The sequence below is a fragment of the Triticum urartu genome, chromosome 4A (genome assembly GCF_056163025.1).
Source record: "Triticum urartu cultivar PI428250 chromosome 4A, HENAU_Tu73, whole genome shotgun sequence".
Taxonomy (NCBI): domain Eukaryota; kingdom Viridiplantae; phylum Streptophyta; class Magnoliopsida; order Poales; family Poaceae; genus Triticum; species Triticum urartu.
In genome coordinates, this window is record NC_141876.1 from 437,288,261 (window position 1) to 437,298,026 (window position 9,766).

Genomic DNA, 9,766 nt, shown 5'->3' on the forward strand with positions numbered 1-9,766 from the left:
TAGTGTACGATTGAATCGAGGGTGTCACACCCCCTCCACCATAATCCATTTTGATGATATCGTAGCGGTGCTTAGGTGAAGCCCTGCATCGGTAGCATCATCATCACTGTCATCACGCCGTCGTGCTGACGGAAACTCTTCCTCGAAGCTCTGCTGGATTGGAGTTTGTGGGACGTCATCGAGCTGAACGTGTGCTGAACTCGGAGGTGCCGTGCGTTCGGTACTTGGATCGGTCGGATCGTGAAGACGTACGACCACATCAACCGCGTTGGTGCTAATGCTTCCGCTTTCGGTCTACGAGGGTACGTGGACAACACTCTCCCCTCTCGTTGCTATGCATCACCATGATCCTGTGTGTGCGTAGGAAAATTTTGAAATTACTGCGTTCCCCAACAGGAACAATCCCCCAAAGCAGTTTTGTGAGAGATGCTTTGAGCAAGGAGATCGAAAATCACAGCAAAATGAGCTAGAACTCGTGCTTGAGCTGGATAATGGTGTTTGTGGGAGGAAGAAGGAGTGTGTGGGTGCAGGAATAAGTGGAGGAGGGCCACTGTGGGCCCATGAGGCAGGGGGCGCGCCCTCCACCCTCGTGGCCAGGTGGATGCCCCCCTGTTGTGTTCTCAGTGCCAAATATTCTCAAATATTCCAGAAAAAATCATATTTAAATTTCAGGGCATTTGGAGAACTTTTATTTTTGGGTTATTTTTATATTGCACGGATAATCAGAAAACAGACAGAAATTACTATTTTTGCTTTATTTAATATAAATAATAGAAAGTAAAAGGAGGGTACAAAGAGTTGTGTTTTCTAAATTCGTCCATCTCATGATCATCAATAGGAATCCATTAACAAGGTTGATCAAGTCTTGTTAACAAACTCATTCCGAATAACATGGAACCGGAGAATTTTCAAATAACACTAGGTTACCTCAATGGGGGTATGCACATCCCCAACAATAAGAATATCATATTTCTTCTTGACAGTAGGAAGAGGAAATTCAAAACCTCCAAAAATAATCGATAGAATTTTTCCAATAGAATTGATACTGTGGACTTGAGGTTGTTTCCTCGAAAAGTGTGCCGTATGCTCATTGCCATTAACATGAAAAGTGACATTGCCTTTAGTGCAATCAATAACAGCCCGTGCAGTATTCAAAAAGGGTCTTCCAAGAATAATACACATACTACCGTCCTCGGGAATATCAATAATAACAAAGTCCGTTAAAATAGTAACGATAGCAACCACAACAGGCACATCCTCACAAATACCGACAGGTATAGCAGTTGATTTATCAGCCATTTGCAAAGATATTTCAGTAGGTGTCAACTTATTCAAATCAAGTCTATGATATAAAGAGAGAGGCATAACACTAACATCGGCTCCAAGATCACATAAAGCAGTTTTAACATAGTTTCTTTTAATGGAGCATGGTATAGTGGGTACTCCTGGATCTCCAACTTTCTTTGGTATTCCACCTTTAAAAGTATAATTAGCAAGCATGGTGGAAATTTCAGCTTCCGGTATCTTTCTTTTATTAGTAACAATATCTTTCATATACTTAGCATAAGGATTCATTTTGAGCATATCAGTTAATCGCATACGCAAAAAGATAGGTCTAATCATTTTAGCAAAGCGCTCAAAATCCTCATCATCATTTTTCTTGGATGGTTTGGGAGGAAAAGGCATGGGTTTCTGAACCCAAGGCTCTCTTTCCTTACTGTGTTTCCTAGCAACAAAGTCTTTCTTATCATAACGTTGATTCTTTGATTGTGGGTTATCAAGATCAACACCAGGTTCAATTTCTATATCATTGTCATTACTAGGTTGAGCATCAACATGAACATTATCATTTACATTATCACTAGTTTCATGTTCATTACCAGATTGTGTTTCAGCATTAGAAATAGAAATATCATTTGGATTCTCGGGTGTTTCAGCAATAGGTTCACTAGAAGCATGCACAGTCCTGTCATTTTTCTTTTTCTTCCTTTTAGAAGGACTGGGTGCATCTATATTATTCTGAGAATCTTTCTTAATTCTCCTAGGGTGGCCTTCAGCACAAAGGTTCCTGAGCCATTTTACCAGTTCTAGTGGCCACTCTAACAACATAGTCCTTATTCTTACTATTCAATTCATTGAGCAAATCATTTTGAGCTTTAAGTACTTGTTCTACTTGAGTGGTAACCATAGAAGCATGTTTACTAATAAGTTTAAGTTCACCTTTGACATTGGCCATATAATCACCCAAGTGTTCAAGCATATCAGCACTACGTTTTAATTCTCTACCAAAATAAGCATTGAAGTCTTCTTGCTTAACCATAAATCTATCAAACTCATCTAAGCATGGGCTAGCAAACTTAGTAAATGGGATTTCAGCTTTATCATATCTATAGAGAGAATTTACCTTTACTACCTGCGTCAGGTTATCAAGACCATGTGTTTCTTCAATAGGTGATGGATTAAAACCATATATTTCTTCAACGGGCGGTAAATTAAGACCATGTATTTCTTCAATAGGAGGTAAATTCTTAACATCTTCAGCTTTAATACCCTTTTCTTTCATGGATTTCTTTGCCTCTTGCATATCTTCAGGACTGAGAAATAGAACACCCCTTTTCTTCGGAGTTGGTTTAGGAATAGGCTCGGGAGTTGGCTCAGGAAGTGTCCAATTATTTTCATTTGTCAACATATTATTCAATCGAATTTCAGCTTCATCCGGTGTTCTTTCCCTGAAAACAGAACCAGCACAACTATCCAGGTAATCTATGGAAGCATCGGTTAGTCCATTATAAAAGATATCAAGTATTTCATTTTTCTTAAGAGGGTGATCAGGCAAAGCATTAAGTAATTGGAGAAGCCTCCCCCAAGCTTGTGGGAGACTCTCTTCTTCAATTTGCACAAAATTATATATATCCCTTAAGGCAGCTTGTTTCTTATGAGCAGGGAAATATTTAGTAGAGAAGTAATAAATCATATCCTGGGGACTACGCACACAACCAGGATCAAGAGAATTAAACCATATCTTAGCATCACCCTTTAATGTGAACGGGAATATTTTAAGGATATAAAAGTAGCGAGTTCTCTCATCATTAGTGAACAGGGTAGCTATATCATTTAATTTAGTAAGATGTGCCACAACAGTTTCAGATTCATAGCCATAAAAAGGATCAGATTCAACCAAAGTAATTATATCAGGATCAATAGAGAATTCATAATCCTTATCAGTAACAAAGATAGGTGAAGTAGCATAAGCAGGATCATATTTCATTCTAGCATTCAGAGTTTTTTTGTTTAAGCTTAGCTAATAATTTCTTAAGATCACTTCTATCATTGCAAGCAAGAAAGTCTATTTTAGTTTCTTCATCCATAACATAGCCCTCAGGCACAATAGGTAATTCATATTTATTAGGAGAGCCTTCATAATCACTTTCATGAGTATTTATCAGTTTCAATAATTTCATTCTCTCTAGCCCTAGCAAGTTGTTCATCAAGAAATTCACGAAGTGGCACAGTTGTACCAAGCATAGAAGTAGTTTCATCATAAGTATCATGCATAGCAGAAGTGGCATCATCAATAATATGCGACATATCAGAATCAATAGCCGAAGCAGGTTTAGGTGTCGCAAGCTTACTCAAAACAGAAGTTGAATCAAGTGCAGAGCTAGATGGCAGTTCCTAACCTCCCCTCGTAGTTGAGGGATAAATCTTGGTTTTTGGATCTCTCAAGTTCTTCATAATGATAAGCAGATATAAATCCCAAGTGACTCAAAGAATAGAGCTATGCTCCCCGGCAACGGCGCCAGAAAATAATCTTGATAACCCACAAGTATAGGGGATCGCAACAATTTTCGAGGGTAGAGTATTCAACCCAAATTTATTGATTCGACACAAGGGGAGCCAAAGAATATTCTCAAGTATTAGCGGAGTCAATTCAACCACACCTGGAAACATAGTATCTGCAGCAAAGTGTTTAGTAGCAAAGTAATATGATAGTAGTGGTAACGATAGCAAAAGTAACGGTAGCAAAAGTAATGTTTTGGTATTTTGTAGTGATGATAACAATAGCAACGGAAAAGTAAATAAGCAAAGAACAATATATGGAAAGCTCATAGGCAATGGATCGGTGATAGAGAATTATGTCGGATGCGGTTCATCATGTAACAGTCATAACCTAGGGTGACACAAAACTAGCTCCAATTCATCAATGTAATGTAGGCATGTATTCCAAATATAGTCATACATGCTTATGGAAAAGAACTTGCATGACATCTTTTGTCCTACCCTCCCGTGGCAGCGGGGTCCTAGCGGAAATAAGGGATATTAAGGCCTCCTTTTAATAGAGTACTGGACCAAAGCATTAACACATAGTGAATACATGAACTCCTCAAACTACGGTCATCACCGGAAGTGGTCCCGATTATTGTCACTTCGAGGTTGCCGGATCATAACACATAGTAGGTGACTATAGACTTGTAAGATAGGATCAAGAACTCACATATATTCATGAAAACATAATTGGTTCAGATCTGAAATCATGGCACTCGGGCCCTAGTGACAAGCAGTAAGCATAGCAAAGTCATAGCAACATCAATCTCAGAACATAGTGGATACTAGGGATCAAACCTAACAAAACTAACTCGATTACATGATAAATCTCATCCAACCCATCACCGTCCAGCAAGCCTACGATGGAATTACTCACGCACGGCGGTGAGCATCATGAAATTGGTGATGGAGGATGGTTGATGATGACGATGGCGACGGATTCCCCTCTTCGGAGCCCCAAACGGACTCCAGATCAGCCCTCCCGAGAGAGTTTAGGGCTTGGCGGCGGCTCCATATCATAAAACGCGATGAATCTTTCTCCCTTATTTTTTTCTCTCCGAACATGAATATATAGAGTTGGAGTTGAGGTCGGAGGAGCTCCAGGGGGCCCACGAGGTAGGGGGCGCGCCCAGGGGGGCAGGTGCGCCCCCACCCTCATGGATAGGGTGTGGGCCCCCTGGTCTTGATCTTTTGCTAGTATTTTTTATTATTTCCAAAAATAATCTCCATGAAGTTTCAGGTCATTCCGAGAACTTTTGTTTCTGCACATAAATAACACCATGGCAATTATGCTGAAAACAGCGTCAGTCCGGGTTAGTTCCATTCAAATCATGCAAGTTAGAGTCTAAAACAAGGGCAAAAGTGTTTGGAAAAGTAGGTACGACGGAGACGTATCATACCTCGGGGGGAAATTGCTTCTGTCCCCCTGTGTTCGGCTGACGGGGATCTTGGTCATCGTCATCGCTTGGTGACCCCTTTCCCTTGTGTTCGGCGTTAAGCTTGCTGGCTTGTTTGAAGACCCAACAATTTCTATTGGTGTGATTGGCAGGTTATTGGGGGTGCCATGAATTTGGCAAGGCGGATCAAGTATTCTATCTAGACTGGATGGGCCATCTCTATTTGCCTTGAATGGCTTTTTCCGTTGACCGGGTTTGGAGCCGCTGAATCCGGCGTTAACCGCCGTGTCTTGTGTTCCTTCATTGTTGTTTCGATGCTTGTGCTTGTCGCGTCGTGGCTTGCCATTGCTATCCCTGGTTTCGAAGGTACCAGGGTCGCTGGTGCTGTTGCTTCTGCGAGCAAGCCAACTGTCTTCTCCCGCGCAAAAACGGGTCATAAGTGTGGTGAGGGCTGCCATGGACTTCGGCTTTTCTTGGCCGAGGTGTCGGGCGAGCCACACGTCTCGGACGCTATGCTTGAAGGACGCAAGGGCTTCTGCGTCCGAACAATCCACAATCTGGTTCTTTTTGATTAGGAACCTTGTCCAAAGCTGTCGGGCCGATACCCCGGGTTGCTGGATTATGTGGCTAAGGTCATCAGCATCTGGGGGCCGAACATAGGTACCCTGAAAGTTGTCTCTGGATGCATCCTCCAGGTCCTCCCAACTACCAATAGAATTTTCTGGTAGGCTGTTCAGCCAGTGCTGTGCTGGTCCCTTAAGTTTGAGGGGAAGGTATTTAATGGCGTGTAGATCGTCACCGCGAGCCATGTGGATGTGGAGAAGAAAGTCTTCAATCCATACTGTGGGATCTGTAATGTTCATGGGTTTGAACCCTTCTGGTAACTGGTGCTCCATTACCTCATCGGTGAAGCATAGGGGGTGTGTGGCGCCCCTATATCGGGCTGTGTCACGGCGCAGTTCGGATGAAGTCCGTATGTGGTTTTCGATTGGGGCGTGGTTATATTTGACGCGCTGGGGTTGGTAACCGTCTTATCGCGCCGGGGAGTGCCCCCATGATCCATAGATTGATTTGGTTTGACCTGTTTTATTTTCCAGGTCTTGTCATAGGTCGTATGTATACCCTCAAGCCGTTGTTTCTCTGCTTTTACGGCGAGGTGGAGCGGGCTGGTGTTCAGCCTGAGTTGCTGTTCTGCCCTGGCCACGTGGTGGTCGGTTGGGTCCGTCGGCCGCGTTATGTGCGAGCAGTATGGGCTCCGGCGCCTCGTCGTCGAATTGGGGTAGCGGTTTACACCGCGGGTAACTCTTTGTTGGGCGTTCGAGGCCGTACTCTTCGGCTGCCAAGACATTAGTCCATCTGTCGTTGAGCAGATCTTGGTCAGCTTGCAGCTGTTGCTATTTCTTTTTTAGGCTTCTAGCCGTGGCTATTAGCCGGCGCTTGAAGCGCTCTTGCTCCAGGGGTTCCTCTGGCACGATAAAATCCTCATCGTCGAGGCTCACGTCATCCTCGGAGAGTGGCAGATAGTTGTTGTCCTCCGAGTCTTCGTTCCTTGCTTGCTTGTCGGGATCAATTTGCCCGTCCTCCCGGTCGTCCTGTTCGGATGTTGGCCCGATGGGGTTTTCTTGGTCTTCGGCATCGTCCGGAGTATTGATGTCTCCGGTGCCGATATTGCTGTCTTTTCCATGGCGTGATTTAGAGTGGCGCCGCTGACGTTGGCGCTTTGGCTGTATCTCAGGAGGTGTATCCTCGACTGGATTTTTCTCGTTATCGTCGTTACCCCCTTTGAATGTATCCACCATGTACACGTCATATGAAGAGGTGGCCGTCCAGCGTCCGGTAAACGGCGGGTTTTGGGCCTGCTCTTCTCCGGCATCGTCGTCCATACCGTCGATGTCTTCGGAGCCGTAATCGAGCATATCGGTTAAGTCCTCAACAGTGGCTATGAAGTGGGTGGTTGGTGGGACGTAAAATTCCCCGCTCTCAGCCCCTAGTCCGGGCTGGGCGTAGTTCGGACGTTGCCCTCTATAATGACGAGGGATCGCATTAAGTCCAGAGCCTCGCTTAGAGGCGAGGTTTGACCAGGGAGAAGGGAGTTTGTGGGGTACGGTGGGGGGGACTCTTTGGCCGAGCTCACACGATGCTGACTCCGAGGGTTCGGGGTCAGTGTTCGGAGAAGTGTTTGGCTTCATGATGATTGCCGGTGATGATGCTTCCTCCGACTCTCACGTACTAGGCTTAATAGCCGCAAAGAGTCCGGCGAGCTTGGGAATCCCGTCTTCGGACCTGGAGACGCGCTCCAGATCTAAGTCCAGAGCGAAGGTTGGGGTCGCGAACCCTTGGAAAATAAAGTCTCCTCGGATATCAGCGACGTAATCGAGATTTCCAAAACTAATCTGGTGACCTGGGGCGTAGCTATCGATCTGCTCTAGATGGCCAAGCGAGTTGGTCCGTAGTGCGAAGCCACCGAACACAAAGATCTGGCCGGGGAGAAAGACCTCCCTCAGGGCAGCATTGTTGTGAATGACTGATGGAGCCATCGAACCTTCTGGCGACGACACAGCGGAGCTCTCAATGAAAGCACCAATGTCAGTGTCAAAACTGGCAGATCTTGGGTAGGGGGTCCCGAACTGTGCGTCTAAGGATTGATGGTAACAGGAGACAAGGGACACGATGATTTACCCAGGTTCGGGCCCTCTTGATGGAGGTAATACCCTACGTCCTGCTTGCTTGACTTTGATGAGTATAGGGGTTACAAGAGTTGATCTACCACGAGATCGTAATGGCTAAACCCTAATTGTCTAGCATGTATGATTATGATTGCCTCTACGGACTAAACCCTCCGGTTTATATAGACTCCAGAGGGGGCTAGGATTGTACAGAGTCGGTTTACAGTGAAAGGAATATTCGTATCCACACACTAAGCTTGCCTTCCATGCCAAGGAGAGTCCCATCCGGACACGGGAGGAAGTCTTCTGTCTTGTATCTTCATGGCCCATTAGTCCGGCCCACGTCACACAGTCCGGACACCCGAGGACCCCCTAATCCAGGACTCCCTCAGGGAGCCAATATATCTTAATGGTATGGTTGGTTTTACCTTCATGAACTTTCGTAGTTGTGTATGCTTGCTAATAGTTCGAATCATAAGTGCATAGAATTCCAGGTAAGGGATGACATGCTAGTAGTGGCCTCTCCCATATAAAAAAACTAGCCATCAGTCTAGTAACTTAACCAATTGCTTAGGGACAATTCTGCAAATCCTACCACCACTTTTCCACACTCGCTATACTAACTTAATTGTTCTTTTATTAAAACAGCACCTAACTTTTATTTTTCACGTTCTTTGTTATCTTGCAAACTTATCCTACTACACCTACAGAGTGATTTTAGTTTTATTAATTGTTTCTAGGTAAAGCAAACGTTTGTGCGCGTAGAGTTGTATCGGTGGTCGATAGAACTTGAAGAGAATATTAATTCTACCTTTAGCTCCTCGTTGGGTTCAACACTCGTACTTATTGAAAAAGGCTACGAACGATCCCTTATACTTATGGGTAATCAGTGGCCATCGCTCTGATCCGCTCCTCCAGGAGGGAAGGGAATATCCAAGAGGTTGGCATCGTCGCTTGATACGTCTCCAACGTATGTATAATTTATGAAGTATTCATGCCATGTTTAGAATAATTTTATATGGTTTTGGTATGATTTGAATGGAGCTAACCCGGACTGACGCTGTTTTCAGCAGAACTACTGTGGTGTTGTTTTTTGTGCAGAAATAAAAGTTCTCGGAATTGGACAAAACTTTTTGATGATTTTTTGGAAGAAAAGAAAATTAATGGAGCAAAGAACCACCAGAGGGGGGGCTGCTGCCCAGAAGACACCAGGGCGCTCCACCCCCTGGCGCGCCCTTGTGGGTAGTGGCCCCTCTGAGGCCCATCTTTATGTGAAACCGACGCCAAAAAATCCTATATATTCAGAAACCCCCGAAAGTTAACCTAGCTCAGAAGTTCCGCCGCCGCAAGCCTCTATAGCCACGAAAAATCAATCTAGACCCTATTCCCTCACCTTGCTAGAGGGGGAAATCATCACTGATGGCCATCTTCAACATCCTGGAGGCCACCATGAAGAGGAGGGAGTGGTCCACCCTCGGGGCTGAGGGTTTGTACCAGTAGCTATTTGTTTAATCTCTGTCTCGTGTTCTTGATTTGGCACGATCTTGATGTATCGCGAGCTTTGTTAATATAGTTGGATCAGATGGTGTTTTCACCTCTCTACCTTGTTGTGATGAATTGAGTTTCCCCTTTGAGATTTCGTTATTATCGTATTGAATACTTTTATGGATTTGAGAGCACTTGATGTATGTCTTTCTATGAATACCCGTGGTGACAATGGGGTATCATATTGATTCACTTGATATGTGTTTTGGCACGAAACTCACGGATTCCTGAGGTGACATTGGGGTAATCTATGCATAGGGGTTGATGCATGTTCTCGTCTTTGTTTCTCCGGTAGAAATCTTGGGGCACTCTTTGAGGTTCTTTGTGTTGGAT